A 21,185-nucleotide genomic window follows, 5' to 3' on the forward strand; every position below is an offset into this window, starting at 1 on the left:
TAGGGAGTGTTGGTAACTCTGTTTCCTCACCCTAGCAGGGCAGTAGACCGGGGAAATAGTATAGTCATGATCAGCAGGAGAGGTGAGTTTTGAGATGGCCCCTTGGCCAGCCTTCAGATGCTGGGCAGGGCAGTTGCTGGCATGGAATACCTCCTGGGTCAAAGGGGATGGCTTGAAGAGCTCTACTGCAGCCAGAAACAGGAGTTTTAACAATTTAAGTGGGGTGAATTGAACCCTGGCATTGAATTTCTCTTGGATACCATGGCACCTAAACACTTAAAGGAAGAGGACTGAGTAAGCACCAGAGTGCATCCAGCAATGATGAAATGACCTCTGGAACATTCTAGCAAAACTCAGATTGGGGCCAGTCAGAAGCAACTCTGGACAGAATTGTCAGCTGCTTGGATTTTCCAGCTTCCACTCACCTGGAGTGGAGTGTAACCTGGCCAAGTTCCTCTCTGTTATAACACAGGAAAAAAAAAATTACCTTGGTGATTGGATAGGGTGGGTGTTTTCTACTCCAAAACGAACTGTGAAAACACAGTTTCATGGAGTCTTCCTATTTCTAAAACCAAACAGGGAGAGTGTGGGGAAAGTGTGTTCTCACCAACTCCTCCACTTCTCCCCCCAGGGGAGACAAGGTGATGTTGCTCCAGAGCAGCCCAATCTAGGGGAAAGGAAGTTTGAGCCTGAGTGGGAGCCAGAGTTATGGTGCCAGCAGTACCCTGCATGGTAAGTGTCTCTATTGCTGAAGAGTACACCGAAGAGCAAACCTATAGTAACATTCCTGAGGCCTGTTGCTTCACAGGATATACGTATTTCCACATTCTTTCAACCCTTCTCCACTTTCCCCAAAACTCAACCTCCCCCCCTTCCTTCATTTGCAGGAGTTGGATTTGTCCCCTACTTCATAGAAGAACTCGAAGCTCCTTAACTTGTCCTCCCAAAGATGTTCTGGTAGTTTGTATTGTTGTGACACGGATGCTCATGTCCCACTCCCCAGCCCCCAGATGGAACACACCTCCCTGTCCAGGGGCTTTGAACGTGGCCAAGGGACCTGCTTTGACTAAAGGAATGTGGGCAGAAATGATGGCACAAGTCCAAGAAGAGGCTTTGAGAGTCACTGGGAAATCTTGCTCCACCTTTTTGCTCCTGCCATCTGCACAAGAAGCACAGGCCAGGTATCTGTTGCTCCTTGGAATCAGGGACATGTGGAGCAGACTCAAAACTGAGCCTGACTGAGCTTCGCCAAGCCACAGGCTCACAAATGAGAAATAAATATCTACTGGTATAAGCCGCTGAGATTTTGGAGCTGTTATACTGAGTGTCCCAGAAAAGCCTGACTAATACAGAGACCATTTTACATATGCCACTACTCATTCCATTGCTGTTTGTTTCTGTTGCAATGAAGAATGATCTGTTCTCATATCTAACACCCATCCTTCCACCTGACTTTGCATCTCATCTTCTCAGAAACCTTAATGATCAAGGTTTCTTTCTCTTGTATCCTCTTAACTAGACCCCTATCATCTTTTAAAGCATGATCAGCCCATTCTGGCTTTCATTAGGACATAGAAAGGTGAGAACTGAAGATAAAGAGAAAATCTTAAAGGTAGGCAGAGAAAGAGGACATACTATATACAGAAGACCAGGGATGAGAATAACAGCAGACTTGTCTGCAGAAACTATGCAAGCCAGAAGACAATGGAGTCACATCTTTAAAGTACTAAAAAGGGGGGGAGAAAAGATTAACCCAGAATTCCATTACCAGGGAAAAATGTCTTTAAAAGGTGAAAGACTTATACGATCTGAAGAGAAACCAGAGTATGAAAAATGTCTTTAAAAAATGAAGGACAAGTAAAGATTTTTTTCAGATAAGCAAAAAATTACAGAATTTATTACCAGCAGACTTGCACTGCAAGAAATGGTAGAAGAAATTCTTGAGGCAGAAGGTATATGAAACTGGTCAGAATCTTGGATCCACATAAAGAAATGGAAAGTGCTGGGCATGGCAAGACAAAGATAAATACAAAGTTTATTTTTTCCTACATCCAACTGCTCTAAAGATATCTGCTTTGTCTAAAGCAAAGATAGTCATGATGTACAGTGTGTTCATATCATATGTGAGAGTGAGAAGTATAACAAGAGCAAAAGCAATGTGAGGGTGCAATTGGAATTATAGTCTTTTAAGAACCTTAAACTACCTGTGAGTCCACATACATTATTTGAAGGTGGACTGTGGTCACATAAAGATCTATATTGTAAATTCCAGGTAACAACTATTTTTTTCAAGGTGTATAGGCATGACCAATTCTCACATTAAGAAAAAACAAACATCAACCCCACACCATCCTCCAACTACCATCTGATTCATCTTCTCTCCTTTCACCCTATGTCTCTCAGGAGTGTTGTCTACACCTGCTGTTTCCATCCGCTAAGCTTCTCTCGACTCCTCAGTGAATTGCAACCTGGCTTTCACGTCTACTGTCCCACTCAGGCAGCTTTGCCGAAGTCACCAGTGACCTCAACATCACTATATCCAAAAAGACAATTTTCACACCTGCCTTCAGACCACGGGCGGCCTTTTGCCATGTGGCCACCGCATCCTTCCTGAACACTGCCTCTCTTGGCTCTCGTGACATGCACTCCTCTGGTCTTACTCCTGCTCTCTGGAGGCATTTGCTTTGTTCACCTTGCATGCTCGTTTCTCCTCTATTTGACCATGAGATGTTTGGATTCCTCAAAAGTCATTTCTAGGCCCGCTTTATTTCATGCTTAACACTTTCTCCCTAAGCAAACCCATTTGTACCCACATTTTTGTTGTTTCCTTTAGCCAGAAGACTACAACATTATACCCATCCTGGATCTCTCCTCTGAGCTTCAGTCCGTATTCTGAACTCCTGTGGGCATCTCAAAGGCAACTCACATCTCAACCTCTCCACAAAAGGGTCACCATTCCTTCCCTTAAGTGGATCTTCTCAGAGGATTATCTGTCTCAGAAGATGGCATTCCCACCATCACCACTGCCATCATTCACTGACTTTGAAAAATGTTTATTGAGCACTTACTTTGTGTAAGAGACTGGAGATATGATGAACAATGGACAAGGTTCCGGTTGTCAGGATGGGGTTCATGCTCCAGTGGAGGCGACAGACATTAAGCAAGCAAAGAAACAAATAGCACATAATTTCAGGAAAGGGGACATACCATAAACAAGGAGCCTGGGTGAGGAGAGACTCATGGGTGGGGTCAGGGGGTCAGCCCGAGGCATCAGGGAAGCCTTCTAGAGGTGACACTGAGCAGGTACTTGGATGACAGGATGGAGCATGCAAAGGGCCAGGAGGAGGAGGTGAGGGCAGAGCAATTGCAAAGTCAACCAGAAACCTAGGGATTATTCTTCACTCTCGGCTCTGAAAACTCTCGTCCCTCTGCCCCTCGGGTTCCAGCCCCAGGCCAGAGCACCGCATCTGCACCTTCGGCTGTGGCCCCAGCTGCCTCCTTGGCCTCCCTGCTTGCGTCCCTCTCTCCCTCCCGCGCAGCCTGCACACGGCCACCCAGGCATCTTTTCAAAAGGCAAATCGAATCACGGTGTTCCGCATCCTTCCTTCCCACTTTTCCGCTGTGCTGGCTTCAGAACAAAAGGCAAGATCTTGTTTTCCTCCCTTTGAACATGGGCTGGTCCTTGTGAGAGGCTCAGTGGAAAGAATGTGGCAGAAATGATGCTTCACGTCTTCAGATTGTAGACGAGATGAGGTGATGCCATTTTCACTGTTTCTGGGACACATGTCCCCAGAATCCGCCCGTGCGGGTGTGGAGAGGCACACGTGTGGTGTCGTGACCGGCAGCCCCAGGCCCCAGCCTCCCAGGCCCCACACCTGATACAGTGGAGGCGAGCGGCCCCAAATTGCAGATTCATGTGCAAAATGATTATCATCGATTTAAATCACTAATGTTGGGAGGGTTTGTTTCACAGTGAAATGGAAACAGAATAGCTACTCATCAGTTAAATATATCTATAACCTGGCCTTCTTCCACCAAATGCAAATCCGATCCCCTGGCTCTTCCAGCCACACACGCAGCTTACAGATTCTGACCCGCCCCTGCCCAGGCCGTCCTGCTACCGGCTCACCACGTGCAACCCCACAAGTGTCCTTCCCGGACTCGGATCTGACTTGCACGTGGTTACTCATGGTGTACTGTACCTGCTCAGTGAGCCAATAAACCTAACTCGGTTGCCTGCAGCCGTGTTTCTGGGGGCCTTGACACGGTAGTGCACAAAATGGTTAGTATAGGGGTGAGTGCTCTCTGCCCGAGTTCCTTTCCAGCCACATCTGCAGCCCTACTTCTTCTGACTTCCTCTGTTGGGATTTGGAGGCGGACGACAGGGCTGGATCAGAAGCGTCCTCCGAAGAGCGCTCTGGCCGCTTCAGTCCTCGTGGAATGAGATGTGGGGAGACCAGATAAACCTGGGCCCGGCTAATGGACTGCCTTTTCCAGGAGCCCTTTGGGGCTACTGGGACCCTCCACATGTAGCTGGGAAGGAAATTGGAGCCAGAGCTAATTCAAGGGGGCATCGTGTGCTTCCTTTGGACTCAGACGTGACAAAGATACGGGGCTGGTTCAGACGGATGAAAATAGAAACGATGGGCAGCCCCTTGGGCTAATGGTGGGGGAGCGGTGGGAGGTGGGGAGCGGCCCCTTGTCTGTTGCTATGGTTGTGAAAGTGGCTGCAGGTTGGGGAGGGAAAAACATCTAGCCATTGATTTGGAAATCTGAAGCCCACATAAAATGTGACCCTGCAATCTGACCCGGAGTGTTCTAACTCCCACAAATGGGAAGCACCAGGGGGTTCCGACACTGGAGAAGGGCATTTAGTACAGGATGTGCAGGGCCCAGCTGGAAACTGCTGGAGTCTCTGTCAGCAGGGGCCACGGGGTGGATCGGGGCACATCCAAGGTCCTGGAGGTCGGCCCCTTTGGTAGGACTGGGGCGGCCCACAGGTGCCGCTGGTCAGGGAGTCAGTCGGCAGGGTGCTGAGGAGTTCTGAAAACAAGAAGCCCTCAGCCTGCAGGTGGGTTGGAATGGCCAGGGTAGAGCGTGCGCGGATTCTCGGCCAACAAGGGGAGTGGGGAGCAAACGAAAATATTCCAAGTTGGGGGAGAGGCAGAGAAATACCCCTATAAGAAGAAAGGAGAATAACCCAAGTTCAGGTAGGGAAAAGTTCTTTATTGTCGATCACAATTACTTGGTTGATAATCTGGGGGGGAAGGGTTCACTGGGCAAGAAGAAAATTCGATTCTGTGCCGGTCCCGCGCCTCTGTTCTGACAGCCAGGGCCTGGCGTCTCCTCTGGTCGGCTCGCACCTACCTGGGAGGGCCAGCCCTGTCCCGGGCCTTCCGTGACGGTGCAGGTGGATGGCCGTGGAGGGGCGCAGTCCTGGCTCCTCCGGCAGCTGGGGTCTTCCGTTGCGCTCTGCAGCTTGGACACGAGCCCCTCTACGCCACATCATGGATTTCTGGACCTGGGGTTCTCCATCTGCGACTTCCCTTTCCATGCTGGAATGTTGTTTGTTGTGCTTTTTGTTTGTTTGGGGTGGTAGCTATTTTTAGTCTTGACCTGCGTGGAGAGGGACCGAAGGCGAGGAGGCCGGGCCTGCTGCACCGCCTGCCAGCGTCGCTGCTTTTCATCCTCACAACCCAAGACACGCAAGACAAAGCAAAACCACAGAGAACCCCAGGCCCACCCGGCTCTGGCTGCAGCCTGAGCTGAAGAGTGGCGTGGAGTTTGGATTTTATCCTTCCCTGTGTGCTGATCTGCAAAGCGAGGCTACTTTGTGTGCAAGCATACCAATTGCCTCGCCCTTGGTAATGGCGAAAGAGAAGGTGTGGAAAAACAGGGATGTTCCAACGGCGGGGCACGGTGGACGGGGTCCTGGCTGTGGTGGAGAGTTCATAGGTGCCACAGGGATGTTCCAATGGCAGGGCACGGTGGACGGGGTCCTAGCTGTGGTGGAGAGTTCATAGGCGCCACAGCCAGGGTAAGCCGGGGAGTCGCCCAGCAGGCCTCGCAGGCTCCCTGCAAACCTAGAAGCTCCTGTCCTGGGCGCGGCAGAGGAAGGGCTGCAGGGACAGAGGGGGCCCTTCCAGAGGGGCCAGGCTCGGGCCCCAGCAAGGCTTACGTGACTGTGGGACCTTTCGTCACCAAGAACTTGGGAGATGAGTGTGGGTCAGGAGCAAAAAACATCTATTCACCTCCGATTTATATTTCCTTGCCCTTTGCAATTTTGCCTCTTTCTTACGGAAGTAGTAAGAACACTGAACATTGGAGAAGGGAAAAGAGTTATCAGTAATCTTACCACCAAAACAGCATCACCCAGGCAAGCTTGGACGTTTTGGTGTATTTCTTTCTAGGCTCTGGGTCAGCATCTGGCTATTTTACACAGTTCTGCACATGTTTCCTTATACTCATTTTCCCACTGAAGAGACCGTGTGCTGTGCTGTCAGGATGAAAGCCCTTTGGGGTCCTGGGGCAGGGCCAGGCCGGGGAGGGCATCTCGAGAGCCCAGGGCGGGAGCTGTGCTTGTTGCTGAGGGCATGGCCTTGGCCGGGTGGCTCCTCTCTGCTCGGAGTCACACAAGCCCCGGAGCCCAGGTGTTAGTTATGATCCCGTTTGCGGACAGGAAGGCTGAAGCTCCTCCAGGCCAAGCAGCAGCACCCCAGCAAGCAGAAGAGCACAAGCGTTCTGACTCGAGGTCTGTGAGCTGACCCCGCTGCTCTGTGGTTCTGGGGCCGCTCTCTCCTCGAGGCTCCGTGCGAGAGGGCGGCTCTGGGAGACGTCTCCCAAGGCCGTCTGTCCTCTGGGCTGGTGTGTCCCTGCACCTGGCGCTCACGCGGGAGAGCAGCCTCACGGGGTTCGGGGCCGTTGAGCTTACTTATCCCTCACCTCCGGGTCCAGTACCTCCCCTTGGCCTTCCTGTTCCCAGCCCAGTTCTGGTGAAGAAGCGTGCTGTCTCGGCTCTGGGGTTCCTTAGCAGGAGGCAGCCCCGAGGTGGCCGTTTACAGGAGGCAGGTAGAGACGGGCCGGCCTGTGTGCACTTCCTAGCAGTGCACTCAGCCTTCTGATCCGTGGAAGGGGCCGGGGCCCGGGGAAGCCCCCCTAAACATCGGCTCTGACAACGACTACTTGTTTATGGTCAGTACCAGCTGAAGTTTCCTTTTCAGTGCCAACCGTCAGTTAAGAAGTACCATAAAGATGTCTGTGGCTCAGTCTAGAAAATCACTCTGAGGAAGGGTGGGGAGGGAGGGACGGGGTGCCCGGACATGGCTTTGTCCTGCCTGTCTTGTCTGAAGAGTGAATATTCACGAGGCTCTTTTTGGGGGAGCATGTCTCTTCTGTTAGATGTCCTCTACACCTCTGCCCTCCTAGTCCCATGGAATAGGTATAATTTTAAGGGTGGGGGACGGGGCCAGATGTTTGGAAACGCTGCCCCTGTCCGAGCTAGCAGGGGCAGGAGATAGGCTCCGATTCACATTGCTGGGTCATCTGAGCCCCCTTCTGTGGGGTGTCAGATATGGGATGTGTTCCCCATGCTGGAGTTCAGATGGCGTGGTGGGACCACGCAGACCCGAAACTGGCGGCCAGGACAGACTCGTGGTGTCCCCCTCTGTGCTTGGTATTTGAGATCCTGGGGCCACCCCCATAAAAAGCTCCTGCGCAGAACCTGAGTTTGTCCCGTCGCCACCTGGTGGCGTCCCCACGGCTGCTGCAGGAGGAGCCACCACCGCAGGGGCCAGCTGGTGGGGGTGGGGGGGTGCTGCGTCCACGTTCCCAGTGGCCAAGGCTGCACGTAGCAGCTCCCGCGAGCACACCAGGTGCACGGCCAGCCCCTCTCCGTATTCCTCTGTCTCTCTCCCTCTCTGTGTCTGTCCGTCTCGCCCGGCAGCGGGCCCGTCTTTTCAGCAAGGGTTGGCAGGGAGGCCCTGTTGAGGCAGGAGGCCCCCCAGGCCAGCTGTCCCCTTGGAGTCTACGCCCCAAGGTGGTTTCCTCCTCCCTGATCTGTGCCAGGTTTGTGGACTTGCAGGGGGCACAGCCTGCGCTCTCGCCTCTGCGGGCAGGGGCAGAGTCCTTCTGGTAATCCCGGTCGACAGGCCGACATTTGGTTGTAAATTGGATCTAACCAACTGCAAATGGAAAGCAGGATTTTGGTTTATTTATAGTGATCCTGTCAGTACACTCAGCACAATGGATGTTAGTGTAAAAATAAAAGATAAATGGGACACCGTTGAAGTTAGCCTGGCTGTTCCCTGGTCTGCTGAAACCTGCCTGGGAAAACGTCCTGGGGACTGGACCCCGCCCAGAAGGGCCCCGAGCGGGCAGCCGAAATAGCTGTGCATTGGTGGGATTGTTTTGTTTTGTTCTGAACTTTTCTACTTTCTGAAAATCCTGTCCCAGGAAATACCAAACGGGAAGAGAGCAGGCGAAGGGAAATTCCTTCTGTCACTTCAACAAGGAGGTTCTTTTCTTAGTGGACTGCAGGTTTTAGAGTGGTTTTAGGTCTACAGAAAAATCCAGTGGCAAGCCCAGTCCCCATCTCCGTCCTGCCCCCACCTCAGTTTTCGGGGTCACGACATCGTGCATCCTCGCAGCGCGCTTGGTACCACATGGACACATCGTGGTCGGGTAAAGCCCATAGTTCCCATGAGGGTCACTGTGGTGGGGGACGTTCTGCACATCTTGTCGAATGTGCGACGTCACGTACGAACCATCACAGGATCACACAGGACGGTCTAACTGCCCCCAGAATCCCCTACGGGGAGGAAATGTGAAAGCAACTTTTAAGGGAACAGAGCTGTCCTCACTTTCAGAGCTTCGTAGATTCCCAAGGAACGGGAGAGCCACCAGGGGCTGGAACGTGGCTCCGGGAGGAGTGAGGGTAACATGGGTGTGCGTATGCATATGTAATGTTAGCGCGTACACATATTTTATATTAAAACAGAACGGCATGGCCATGGGGAGTGTGAGTTGCCCGCTGAGTAGGGCTACACCTCCCTTCTGGATTTAGGAGGGTATTTTGGGGTGATTCTGTGCACACGTTGCCCCACGAGGCCAGCCCTGAGCTGGTGTGCACCTAATCGGGGGTCTGGCAGGAGGCAGCTTTACCTCCGTGGCGTGTTCTTGCTGACAGGTCTGGGGCTGACATGTCCTCCCTCCCATGGGCCGGCACTGCCTGAGCCAGAACCACTAGCAGCCTTTGCCTCTGGGATCCAGAGATAAGAAAGCTCTCTTTCCTTCTGGAGGTTCAGGTGGAGTGAGTGGGGGGCCAGGTCAGGTGCCCCGGCCAGACAAGGCATATTCTCAGGTCTGCATGGCAGTGGCCGACTGACCTGGCCACTTGCTGCTTCGCACGTGTCATCCGGGGGAGGTGGGGAGCCTCGCCTGGCGCTGGCCTCTTCCTAAGCTAGACCCTCCCAGCTCCCACTTCTAAAGTCGAGGCTCCCTGAAGGTATTTGTGAAGAACGGACACCTTGTCATGTCTGCATGTTCTGGACTTATTTGCTCTAATTCTCATGTTTCTGCTCCACAAGGTGGGCGCGCTCAGATTCCTGGGTGCTGATGACATTCCTGTCCCAGCCAGGGTCGGGGAGCGTCTGCTTTATTTTCAAGAAGCCCGCTTTGCCTCAAAGACCTCCCTTTGCAATTTTTCCTGCTAGCACGCCCTGGCTTTGGCGTCAGATAAGATGAAAAAGGACCAATTTATAATTCATTCCTAAGAACGTGAAGACAGGGCATCGCTGGGCGTCTCTAGACCACTGTGGTTCGCTGGGGGCCAGTCCATTGAAATCCAGCATCAGGAACGCGGGGTCTTTGTGGGAATGGCTTTTTGTCCGCCAGAATCGTTCCAAATATATTAAAAGTAGGTTAACTTACTATGCTTCCTGCATTTATTCTTCCAGCTGAAATTTCCCTGACTTTTTTTTTTCTTTTCATTTTATTAGGTTAATAAAACTCGGTTTTCGAGCGTTTCGCTGCCCCAGGAGGGCAGTGGGCCCCCTGTCCAATTCATCAACTGCCTAATGAGCAGCCCCGGAGGTCCCGGCCCGCCCATTCCAGAAGCTCTCTCTGCCTTGTAAAGGTGAGGCCCACGGGCTGCACTGTGTATTTTGTCTGTTGGTTTCCCAAATTCTCCTGCCAGCTTGACTGTCACTTTTTGGGATTTATATGAGGCAGCGGCACTGCGGGCAGCTCCCCTCTGCAGGGGAACCCCTCCTTTGCCTACTCTTCACACACACCACACACTCTGTGCCATAAAATAACGTTCTGTAATAAAATGAAGTAGAAATGTGTCGATGTTAGCGTTTTAGAACATTCCAGCACCAGGGCTGTGGGAAATACCTTCATTTGCATTAAGGAGGGAAGCTCGTGAGAGTAGGGGATAAAATTGTGTAAAAAAAGAAGGCTTTAGTAAGAAGAAATAGTCTGGGACTTAAGTAAATGGGTGACAAATAGAAGGGGTGTGTTTGTGCCCACGTGTGCAATCTCCACGCTGTTTTTACACATGCGGTCCTCCTGCCCCTGGTTTATTGTCTGTGTTTCAGAGAAAGACCAGTAGGAGAGGAAGTGGGTGCTGCTTGCGTTCTGGCCCAGGGTCTGGACTCTGTCCCCTTCTAGAACGTTCTTCGTCTTTCTCCCCCTGCAGACTCTCATGCCTTCACCAGCTTGTCAGGACTCTGCCGGATCCGGGCCTGGGGCCGCGTCAGTCCCGATGTGCTGGGAGAGCTGGAATCTGAGCACACGAGCTCGGGGACACAGGTCAGCTCAGCAGCCTGGGGAATGGAGACACAGCCGTGAGAGGCGCCAGGGTGGGGCGGCCCTGGGTTGTGGGGTCCTTGGGCCAGAGGCCCCAGAACGCACTCACAGCAGCCCAGCCTTGTCGGCGTCTGCAGTGTCCCAGCTCCTCTTCTCTGGTTCGAGCTTCCAGTAAACGCATGGCCTTTAACTGCACTCTCGAGGGCATGCTCGATGGCTAATAAATTACTCCGTATGCCCTGTAACTTTCTTCCCTTCTTCCCAGCCGCCCACCTTGAGCCCAGAGGAGAGGGAGCACAGAGGGGAGGTGATGCTTGTCATGCCTGCAGTACAAGGGAAAGTGGAAAAGCTGTCTTGGACCATCTTACCCCGACCTGGCCCTGATGCCCGCTCACAGACCTCATCCAAACAATTGGCTGGGATCTGGGGACTTCTTATAACACCTGGTACGTGGGCAGTGGTGAGGCAGTCTGTCCCTCTTCTGCGTGCTCTGTGCCCTTGTGGGGGAGCCATCTGGAAGGTCTCTGAGGTCAGGGGGAGCACCTACACAGAGACAGGCATCAGCCAGCGCCTCTGCTCTTCGACACGGGGGAGACACGATGGCGTGGCTCTCAGCAGTGACATCAGGAGTGTCCATGTGCGCCCCAGCTGTGTGCATCCCGGTTCCTATTGGCCGTGAGTTGGTGGCTCAAAGTCCACACACGGGCGGCCACAGCTGCTGTTCTGACGGGGCTTGGAGAGAGTGGGCCTGGCTCACGCCCACCCCTTGAAGCGCCTCACCCGGGACTGGCCCTTCTCAGTTTCCCGTTGCCTCTCCAGGCACCTAGAGCAGGGCTCCAGTGCAGGACTTCCTGGGGTGGGGGTGGGGGGCGGTTACTGGGCCCTCGCTGGGCACTCGCTCATCTCCTGAAATACACTTTGAAGGGCTTTTGTTTTGTTTTGTTTTCCCTACTTGACACCCTTGAATGAAGCAGGCTGTTTGCCTTCCTGCAGAAGGACTGACTGTTACCCTGTGCCCAGCGTGCAGAAGTAGCATACATGGTTCTCAGCATGGGTTTCTTCTTGTCTTAACTGCCCCCCAAATGCGGCAGCTTTTGCCCCTTCTCTGTAATTAATCCGCACTGCAGTTCCCCGCCCCCCTCGGACCAGCCCACCTCGACTGCTCAGACTGAAAGGAGCATTCATGCTTGGGCCATCTGCTTGTTTAAACTCACCCCGGGTGAGTCCATGTTAAATGCAACAGAATGGAGAAAAATGTAATTCTCTGTCGGCTTTTGATCAAAGAGGGGACTTTAAAAAAAATTCAAGATGGATTTCCAAAGGACAATGTTGTACACATTGCTTGTGTTTCTGAGCTGTAGTGTTTAGTTGATTTGGGGGAAAAAAAATCTCTTCCCCCCCGCCTTTTTGATCCCAGGGAGAAAACACTCACATGAACACATCTCGGCACCACAAACATTGCGAGAGGGGCCCTTTCCTTTACCCTCCCCGGCTGGAGGGTGGGAGGGCACTGCCTTCTCATTTATCAACAACACAGGGGAATTTGGAATACGACTCACTGCAGCACGGCAACAAACCCTCTCCTCCTTCTGTGGGAACTCAAGGCGAAGTCACTGCTGCCTGGGGCCCACTCAGGACCCAGGATGCTCGCCCCGTGTCCAGAAACACACGTCCCGGCTCACCCCTCCATCCCCATCGCCAGCGACCATTAAGAGGACATTTCTTCCTCACTCCTTCAGCCTTGAGCAAATGCAAATAAAAAGCGCTTAAAATGGTTAACATTTCCTGTCACTGAAGGCAGTCGTGAGGGGTGGGGGTCGCTGAGTTTTAAGTGTATTTTCATAGGAAAACTCATTTCAGATCTGCGGCAGGAACTCGGACAACTTGAGCAGAGTCTTGGGGTCTGCAGCGAGCCCGAGCGCTGAGTCAGCCGGTGGTCCTCTCCCTTACGTGGGTGCAGGAGAACAAGTACCCAGATCCACACTTAGGCCCACCGGGGGCCCGGCTCCGTCTCACAGGGGAAAATAAAATAGGCCCTTTCCCGCCACCCTCCTGTTTACTCTTTTTCTTTTCCTTTATTGGAGGAAAAAAACCCCCAGATTTGGCAATTTATTTTGTTGTGTTTCCTCTATTGATTGTTTAGCTAGTGCTTTTGCCAACTTCCTGGATGTTCGTTTCTGGTTCTGCACGAAAGAGCCACATTTCCTTTTGGAACCGGGACCGGGAGAGAGACTGCAGCAGGCACTGGAAATCGTGAGTACTGCCCGGTCTTCCTCCAGCGACGCTCCGACCCTGTCTGTCCGTCCGTCCGTACATCCTGCCTCCTGTGTCTTTCTCTGCCAGTTAACCTTCTGTGGGGCTCCTCCATGAACCCCTCGGTCCACCCGCAGCACCATGCTGACTTTTAGGAAAGGACCCTCTACCATGCGTGTACAGACATCGATGGGAAGGGGAGGGGGAGTGTGCTTACCATCGGCAGTGACTCCAGTTTTCATTTTAAGGCTCTGAGAGATGGAGAAAGTCAACAGAAGCAGGCTGGTTTATTTCAGGGTGAACAGTGAGTCCCTCCTGAATTTACCTAATAAAATGAATTTTTAAATTTTCATTTTCTCATTCCATTCCAGCAGAAAATGAGTTTGCCTTTATAATGTCCAGATCTTTCGAACTCGACTGAGTAAGAAATTAAGTTACAAAATGTAAATACTTTGGTTATACCCACAGGCACACACACACACACATATATATATGTGAAATGAATATATGTATGAAATGAAGTAATTTCTGACTGTAATGCAATAGCAAGCCTGACTTTAGGCTCCTAGGACACTTAAAAAATTTTATGATGTGTAATAAAGAAAAATAAGGTTCAGTAAAAATGTTTCTCTTTAAAAATGGGTGCATTGTGATACTTCATAAATTTAATTGTATTTTTAATTTAACATAAGTGGTTTATTTTTGAAAATCTTCTGAACATCTTTGTCAAATGTTGGGAGGATAGTAAAAAAACAAATGTTAACATTCTAGGCCACAATTGACTTCCTTCTGTGAAACTATTCTAATGAGTGTGGGCAATTGTACAACAATGCAGTTCTCTCGTGAAAAGAATACCCTGCCTTTAATTACCAAGAGAAAGCAATTAATTCTCAAATTTCAAGGCAAATCCAGTGATCAGTTAGGAGCAGGGAGAAGGAGAAAAGCAAGCTGGTTATTTGCATAAGAAAATCCAGAAATCGACATCGTACAGATGTATGATCTGATCGTGATTGTATTTATAAGGAAAAGTTACATAAACTACAAAATGATAGTTGTTTTGCTTAAGTGCCCAAGAAAAAGGGTTCAGAATAATACTTGGGTTATCCCAGTTTTGTGCTCTTGTGTTCACGAAGCCATGTCAGGTTAAAGAACCCCAAGGGTGGGTGTGAGTGTGTGTGAGTGTTAGTGTGTGTGTGTGTGTGTGTGTGTGTGTCCCCAGCCCGGGGAAGTGTGGGGAGGAAAAGGTGGGCGCTGACCTCTGGGAAAATAAACCTTCACCCCAGAAACTCATAACTAATCTAAAAGTCTTAGAAATAAAACATAGCCATGCCCTCACTTTCACCTCCTCCGTTCGGGGGTTGCAGGGTAGGGCGGTGGGCTAGAGCGTTTTTGGAATTGCCGCACAGCAGAGCTGTGCCGAAAGTCTGCTTTTGCCACTTTCCTGTGCGCCTGCCTCGAGTCTCCGGTCCCCGTCCTCCGTGAAGCTGTGGCGCTCTGCGACTCAAACATCTTTTGCAAGCTTCCCATTTGGATTGCTGGAACAGAAAGCTTGGCCTTCTTATGCAGGTTCCCCTGCTGCCCAGTAGATGGCGATGTTACTTCTGGAGTGGTCCCTGGGGTGGGGGTGGGGCAGAGGCTGAGATTCTGCCCGAAATCCGAAATCCGGCCAGGTCCCCCGTCAGGTCCCCCTTCACCTCTCCCCGAGCGGGTCCAGTCAGCGATAAACGTAACAAGTAAAAAGTTTTTGAGCCTCGCGTGAAACGTGCCAAGCTGTGAAAGAGTATATGAAGAATTTAAGCCAATGCTTATTAGCAAAAGCGTCGCCCTCCTGAAACGGTCCGAGACTTTGCCCAGCCAGCCTTCAAAGAAATCGTTCCTGGAAACATTCAAGATAGAGACGGAAGAAGCTTAGCAGCTATTTCAAGATCTGATCTATTGCCTGTTTATGTTTGAGGGGGAAAAAGTGATACCCTTTCGATAATCATGAAGAGTGTGCCTGCGAGGAAGTTTGCGTCCAAACGGACGAGTAAAACCAGGCAAGTACAGTGACTGATACACCCGAGTCTCACCTTCTCAAAAAAGGCTTTTCCGTTTGATGTGAGGAATACATGTGGGAATATCCCCCTGGACCCTGTGTTTTATTCTGTCAGCACTTGCTGGAATGGTGCTTGCAGAGTCTTAGAGCTTCTCAACCTTCCTCTTCCACGAGTGATCTCAGGGTGGTGGCCACTGAGAGTAAAGTCCCCACTTTATTTCAAGGACAGACAGACATTTTTCTGTCCCCATCTCTCGCTAAAGAGAATCCTCAAATCTGATGAGCACATTTTTCAACCTATGTAATGTTAAAATTAAAATGAGGACAAATTTGGATGATTTCAGTGTATTGGTTCTTCGTGGGACAGACACCACGATTCCTTAATTTGTTTTAGGTAATAATTTGCCACATTGTTTAATTTGAAAAGAAATAGTGTGCACATTGACGCTACTTGAAACAAACTGGAGCTCAACACCAACAGGAAGCTTTATCTTTTGTTCCTAAAAATGACGTTATCATTTGTGTTTGAAAAATAAAAAGATGGTAAAGGAATTCATTTGACTCCAAATGTGAAACACTGTTTAAGGACATAGAAATAGGTCCATGTAGCATAGTATAACACCTTTATCGTGTCTGGTAGTGATTAATCATGTACTGATCTTTAAAAATTTAATCAAACGACGTGCTGGCTTTTTTACTTGTATGTATTTACAAACTGTGCAAGTTACTCACCGCTCGCAAGTCTCCGTATTAATACGATGATCGTGCAAGAAACCCAGCTGTTTAGATGAATTCTGTTCTGCTTTAAAGATTTTGCCCTTTGGGGAGAAAGTCACTTAAGTATTGAGTGGCAGTGACCAGCGAACAATAGTTAAAATGAAAATAAATCTTCCTGAAACTTAGTTCTAATTTTCTTGAGCAAGATACTAACCCATAAAAAATAACCATCGTTTATTGAGCCACATTTGTATCAAGTGAAACTTTGTAAATTGATACAGAGAAAATATGGACTTGTATATCCCAAATACTTTGGTCTGCTAACAGAATAGAGAGAGCTATTTGATATGTGCACATTGAAGAAAAGAAAATTAGTGATTCTGGAGAGAGATCCCTTCAGATTTGTGCAGACCCAGGGAGGTGATCATATTAGAATTAACATGAAAAAATTTGTGTCACTTGGCACTTTGGCTTAAGGGATAATTTAATGACATCAGCTACGAATGTTGACTTACATTTCTGCTCTGGCCAACCTTCTTACGATCTTGTTTATTTCCAGAAATCACATTTGTGACCAGCTCTACTAGGCTGTTCAACAGCGAACATTTTCTCATTTAGCTGAAAATATTTCAGGTTTCAACCCAGCAAGGAAAAGCACTTTCAGACTTCATGTATATGAATAAACTTGTTTGGGACTATATATATATATATATATTTAGAAAATTAATTCAACCAGACTATTTGACCAATTTCAGCCTAAAATATTTTTGTTTCCATTTGCCAACCAGGCTGATAGGACCTCAGTTGATACAAAGATTATTGCTGCTTCTTTTCTGGGCTGTTGTTGTTTTACTTTTTACTTTTTAAATACTTTTTTTATACTTGATTCTTTACTGTTTTATTTTGGTGGAAGGCTAGAAAGTGGGCTGGGTACCATCTTTCGTGTGGGCTTCCAGAAATGCCGGGGCCTCTTTGCCAGCAATCGCGTCAGGTGGGTAGGAGAGATGGTGCACTGTTGCAGGGCCTGAGTCCCGAATTTGTAAACTTTCCACTTTTTGTTTTTTGAGAAAGTCACGTTTGATCTCTGCCAGCAGAGGTGGGAGGCATACTTTCCTCCTAACAGCTGAATGCAATCAGAGCTCTTATTTTGTGTTGTGTTTTAGTTAAAAGGTAAAAGAAAAGAGAAAAATACATCCAAACAAACCAGAAGACCCACTTAGCATCCAGTCTTCAGCTGTCGGTGGAGAGAGCCGTTGTTCGGGGAATACAGCCCACGGGACATCATGCGTTTACCTCCTCCTCGTCCCCCCCGGGGACTGCTCTCAGAAGGAGAGGGGGAATCATGGGAATTCCATCCGGGGCTCAGCTAACATGTTTAAGCTGCATGTCAGGAGCAAGAAGGCTGAGGTTTCTTTGTGCAGACACGTGCCAGAAACTCAGATCCCTGCCTGTGTCTCAGAAATGCTCTTGCCCAGCGTCTCTGCTTGGTTTGGACCAACGAGCCTTGGAGGCCGCCTTTCCCAGTGGCCTTGCGGTTGCTGCCTCTGAACAGGAGGTGTCCAGCAGGAGCTGCACCAGGGCCCCGACATTCCATGCTGACCCTCGCCTGGAGAGGGTCTGGGCACGCAGGTGTCCCTGCAGGCTGCGGCCGGGCTTGCTGGTGATGGGGATGGAGTACATTCACAACGGGAGCTGTCGCTCGTCCACAGAGCAGGAGCCCCCCGGAGCGCCCAGCCCCACGGCATGAGCAGATGCGGCCACAGACCCCGCCTGGACAGGGGCTCAGACAACAATGCCATGCTGCTCTCCCTGATGACCCCAGCGCCCCACCTTCTTGGAGTCCTAACACTGGACGCTCGGTCATTTAGCAAATTCCTGTTTTTTGGTTTGCGAGTTGACTGTCTCCCCTGCCTAGAATCTGAGCATTGGGATTGTTGCACATTTACAACAAGCGTGGGTGTTAATCAGATTTGGCCGCATGCCAGGTATTGCCCGGGGTGACTGCAGGCTGCCTCCCAGCAGGTGGACAGCGTAGGGAATGCTGTTGTCCTCACTTGACAGTTGAGGAAACCGAGTCCCAGGGAGGTTGAGTGGAACTCTGTAGGTGGCACAGCTGCTGTGGAGGGGTGGGGGGAACTGTGGCCCCGAATCCAGGCCAGTGGATCACAGACCCCACGTCCTTAACCAGGGTCTCGGGGTGCTCTGTTAAACCAGTTATTTGTTGAGTGAATACATGAGCAGGAGGATTTGAGAGGCAGGGAGGTGGGATGCCTGGAGCAGAAGTTTTCGAGCAGGAGACTGGGGCTCACATGGGGCTCTGCCCTCACCCACTGCTGACCCTTGGTGAATTCCTTAAACTTTCTGAGCCTCAGTTTCCTCCTACGTAAAATGGAGCTAGCAATCTTCCTTTTTCAGGTTGTGAGGATTTGAGATTGTGAATGCAAAATCTGGGCCCATAGAATGTGCTGGATAAAGGAAAACATCACAACTGTCTCTGGACCAGTCCCTGGAGCCCTGAAAAAAATGGGCAGAGGGGTTGCCTGGCATCACATCTTGGCCACCTACCAGCTGGGCATCCTGGGTAAGTCTCTTGAACTTGTTGGATTTTGGTTTTCTCTGCTGTTCCTGCCTCGGAGGCTCATAGAAGGAGGGAGCGCTGGGCTCAGGGCCTTCATGAAGGCGTTTGCACATCCTTGCGGCGCTCCCCTGCTGGTGCCTTGCCACGGGAAGTGTGGCCCATAGACCAACAGTATCAGCAGCCCCTGGGGGTTGGTTAGAAATGCAGAGTCTCAGGCTCCACCTAGACCTCCCAGATCAGACCCGGGGTTTGTGTGCACATCCTGGCCACTGGGGGGGTGCTGCCCCAGAGCACACGGGAGACGGGGGCTACCTGTTCCAGGGAGGGGCAGATGCTGGCTCTCTGGGAGTCCTCTGCCCTCTGCCCTTCCCTCGTCCCTTCCTTGCCCGCCCTGTGCTTCAGGGGCTGAGAGGCTGCCCCGAACAGGCTCCTGCATCCCTGCTTTTAGCTGATCTGACCGTGGGGCACTGGGGGAGGCGGCAGGGTGGAGGAGGGAGGAGCCGCAGTGGATTCGGCAGTGCTGCTGCTTGCAGGGACAGGCCCTCGCCCCCCCCTGCCCCCAGCTCCTCCCATCCTCCAGCCTGGGGTGCAAGCAGCTTCCTGCACCGCTCACCCCTGGCTCCACTCATAGGCTTCTGAGCTTTTCCAGCTCCGCAGCAACGTTCCAGTATTGAATTGGCTCTGTTTTAAGTACTCAGCGAAGTTTTTGTTTTTCTTGGTTGGATCTAGTGACCCACCCAGGTGTCAGTCCCAAGGGGTAGGGGTCCTGAAGTCAGAAGGTTTGGGCAAGGATTGTATATCTCCCACTGACGTGTGCCGTAGCCCCAGACAGGTCACCCTTCCTACACCCCGGGGAGGAACCGGCTCCATGAGGCCCCTCCTCTCCTGCTGCAGCACCCCCTGGGCCCTCGCCCCGGCCTTCCTCCCCTGCAGCAGGTGGAAGGCATACATGCTCGGAGGTCTGCACCCCTGCCTGGGTCCAAGCCCTTTGCTGAGGACTTGTAGCTTCTTCTCCTGGAAGGCGGGTGGATGTCCTTGTCCCCGGGTCTGGGTTTTGCCATCTGACTTGCTTTGGCCAGTGGGATGTTAGCAAACGTCACGCAGGCGGAAGCTTAGAGAGACATTTACCTGTTTCCAGCCGTGCCCCGGGACCTCTGCTGCCAGCATGAGTGCCTGAGGAAGGACAAGGGACACGCAGAGCCTGGCGTGGACCTCTAGACACGTAAGTCAGCCTGGCCGATGTCAGCAGGGCCACCGCTGGCCGCCCCAGAGGTCACATGAGCTTGCCTGTGGTGGAAGCTGACGTGACGTAGTCACCAGGGCAACGAGCCGCTCTCGTGGTCTAATGTGGCCCTTGAGAACAGGGCTGTGCGGCCAGGCAGAAGGAGCCTGGGGTTCTAGCTCAGCCATTTCCAAATGGCTGTCCTGGGGAAAGTCCGTTCGTTTCTCTGGGCCTTGGTTTTGTCTCCTGTGGAGTGGGGATAACAATAGGACCCATCTAATGTGGGGATTGAGGTGATACACGTCAGGCGAACGGAACAGAGTTAGCAGCCAATAACTGTTGCCATTCTTGTGAGCGGGATTAATGACAGTGTTGTGTTCCAAACACCAACAGCCACGGTCCAGCCTCTGCTATCCTCTCTCTGCGCCCTGACACATGCCCTCGAGGGGTCAGCCACGCTTACAGCTTGCCGCTCCTCAAGGGCTCCATGCTGTCTTGTGCCCCAGGGCCTTTGCATATGCTGTTCCTGCCCCTGCAGTGCCGTTTCCCTCTCCAACTAGCAAGTCCCCTCCTTTCTTCAAGACCCCACTTAAGTGCAGTGAAGAGCTCAGGGTAACTATGTGAATATTTCCCTTCTTCCTCCCACACTTTTTGGGCTGTTATATGCGAGAGCATATTCTCCCTTCAGCTCTGGGGTCACCTTGGGTTAGCCCCCTCTCCCATGTGGCAGATGGACCACATGATGAGACTGTCACCGCTGCAGTCTCCCCGAGGTACAAGAAGTCAGGACATGACATCGTGTTGGAAAACAAGGTCCATGTGGCAAGACAAAGCTCTGCCAAGCCAGCTCTCCAAACCCAAGCCCACTGTGTTGCTACCGCGCTCCCTCACGTGTTCCGCGGGCAGGCGCTCAGGGCTCCACGGTAGTGTGTGGGGCACGTGGGCGCTGGGAACACAAGCGAGGTCATTTCTGCCGTGTCCCGCCATCCATCGGGAGGGCACACGTGCGCACGCGGGCAACCACAGGCTTTGGGGGGGGCATGTCTGACGGGGCGGCGGGCGTCTGAACGGAGATGGGAGGTCAGCCTGCTGTGGGGGCAGAGGAATCCGGGCCTGGGTGACGGAGCCGGTGAGGGGCGCAGGGCCTCCTCGTGGGCCCCTGCGGGCGGTGGGCCGTGAGGGCAGGCGCGGTCTGAGGCCCAGGCCCGGCTCAGAGCACGGAAGTCAGGGCGGGTGACTGCTTTAGCTTCCGCACCACCGTCCCACAACCAGCGGGCAGGTCTGGCTACCCCGGTTTCACAGACGCAGGCCCCCCAGCCCTCCTGAGAGGGGATCTCCTCAGCCACAACCCGGGAGGAAACAGCAAGTCCAGGTGTCACATGTACGTCCTGGAAACTGGTTTCACCAAGGACATAAATAAATAGTAAAATAAAACAGACAAATAAATACAACATGTATTTTAGTGAGTAGAGGCAGCCTGCCTTTCTGTGCCCCGGAAGACCAAGAACTTGGTGAGCTGGATGGCATCGCCATCGATCCTGCCATGGGCGCGGGGTAAAGGCCCTGGCCTGGGC

General features: G+C 51.6%; 1 protein-coding gene across 3 annotated transcripts in view; it reads left to right on the forward strand.

Moving 5' to 3' along the window:
• CUNH16orf95 (chromosome unknown C16orf95 homolog) overlaps positions 1 to 19,780 on the forward strand; it is a 198,243-nt gene extending 178,463 nt beyond the window's left edge. Inside the window, exons 8-13 of one of the 3 annotated variants that reach the window (XR_010408255.1) lie at positions 9,996 to 10,132; positions 10,697 to 10,809; positions 11,072 to 11,252; positions 12,950 to 13,059; positions 18,227 to 18,392; positions 19,528 to 19,780. The gene's annotated coding sequence lies outside the window, so the exon portion shown is untranslated. The remainder of the gene's footprint in view (positions 1 to 9,995; positions 10,133 to 10,696; positions 10,810 to 11,071; positions 11,253 to 12,949; positions 13,060 to 18,226; positions 18,393 to 19,527) is intronic. The other 2 variants (XR_010408256.1, XR_010408252.1) reach the window with 2 other exon arrangements.
• Positions 19,781 to 21,185: the final 1,405 nt, after the last annotated feature.

Source organism: Mirounga angustirostris, unplaced genomic scaffold, assembly GCF_029215605.1.
Source record: "Mirounga angustirostris isolate CCGP_5_RB_7025 unplaced genomic scaffold, mMirAng1.0.hap1 SCAF_16, whole genome shotgun sequence".
Classification (NCBI taxonomy): Eukaryota; Metazoa; Chordata; class Mammalia; order Carnivora; family Phocidae; genus Mirounga; species Mirounga angustirostris.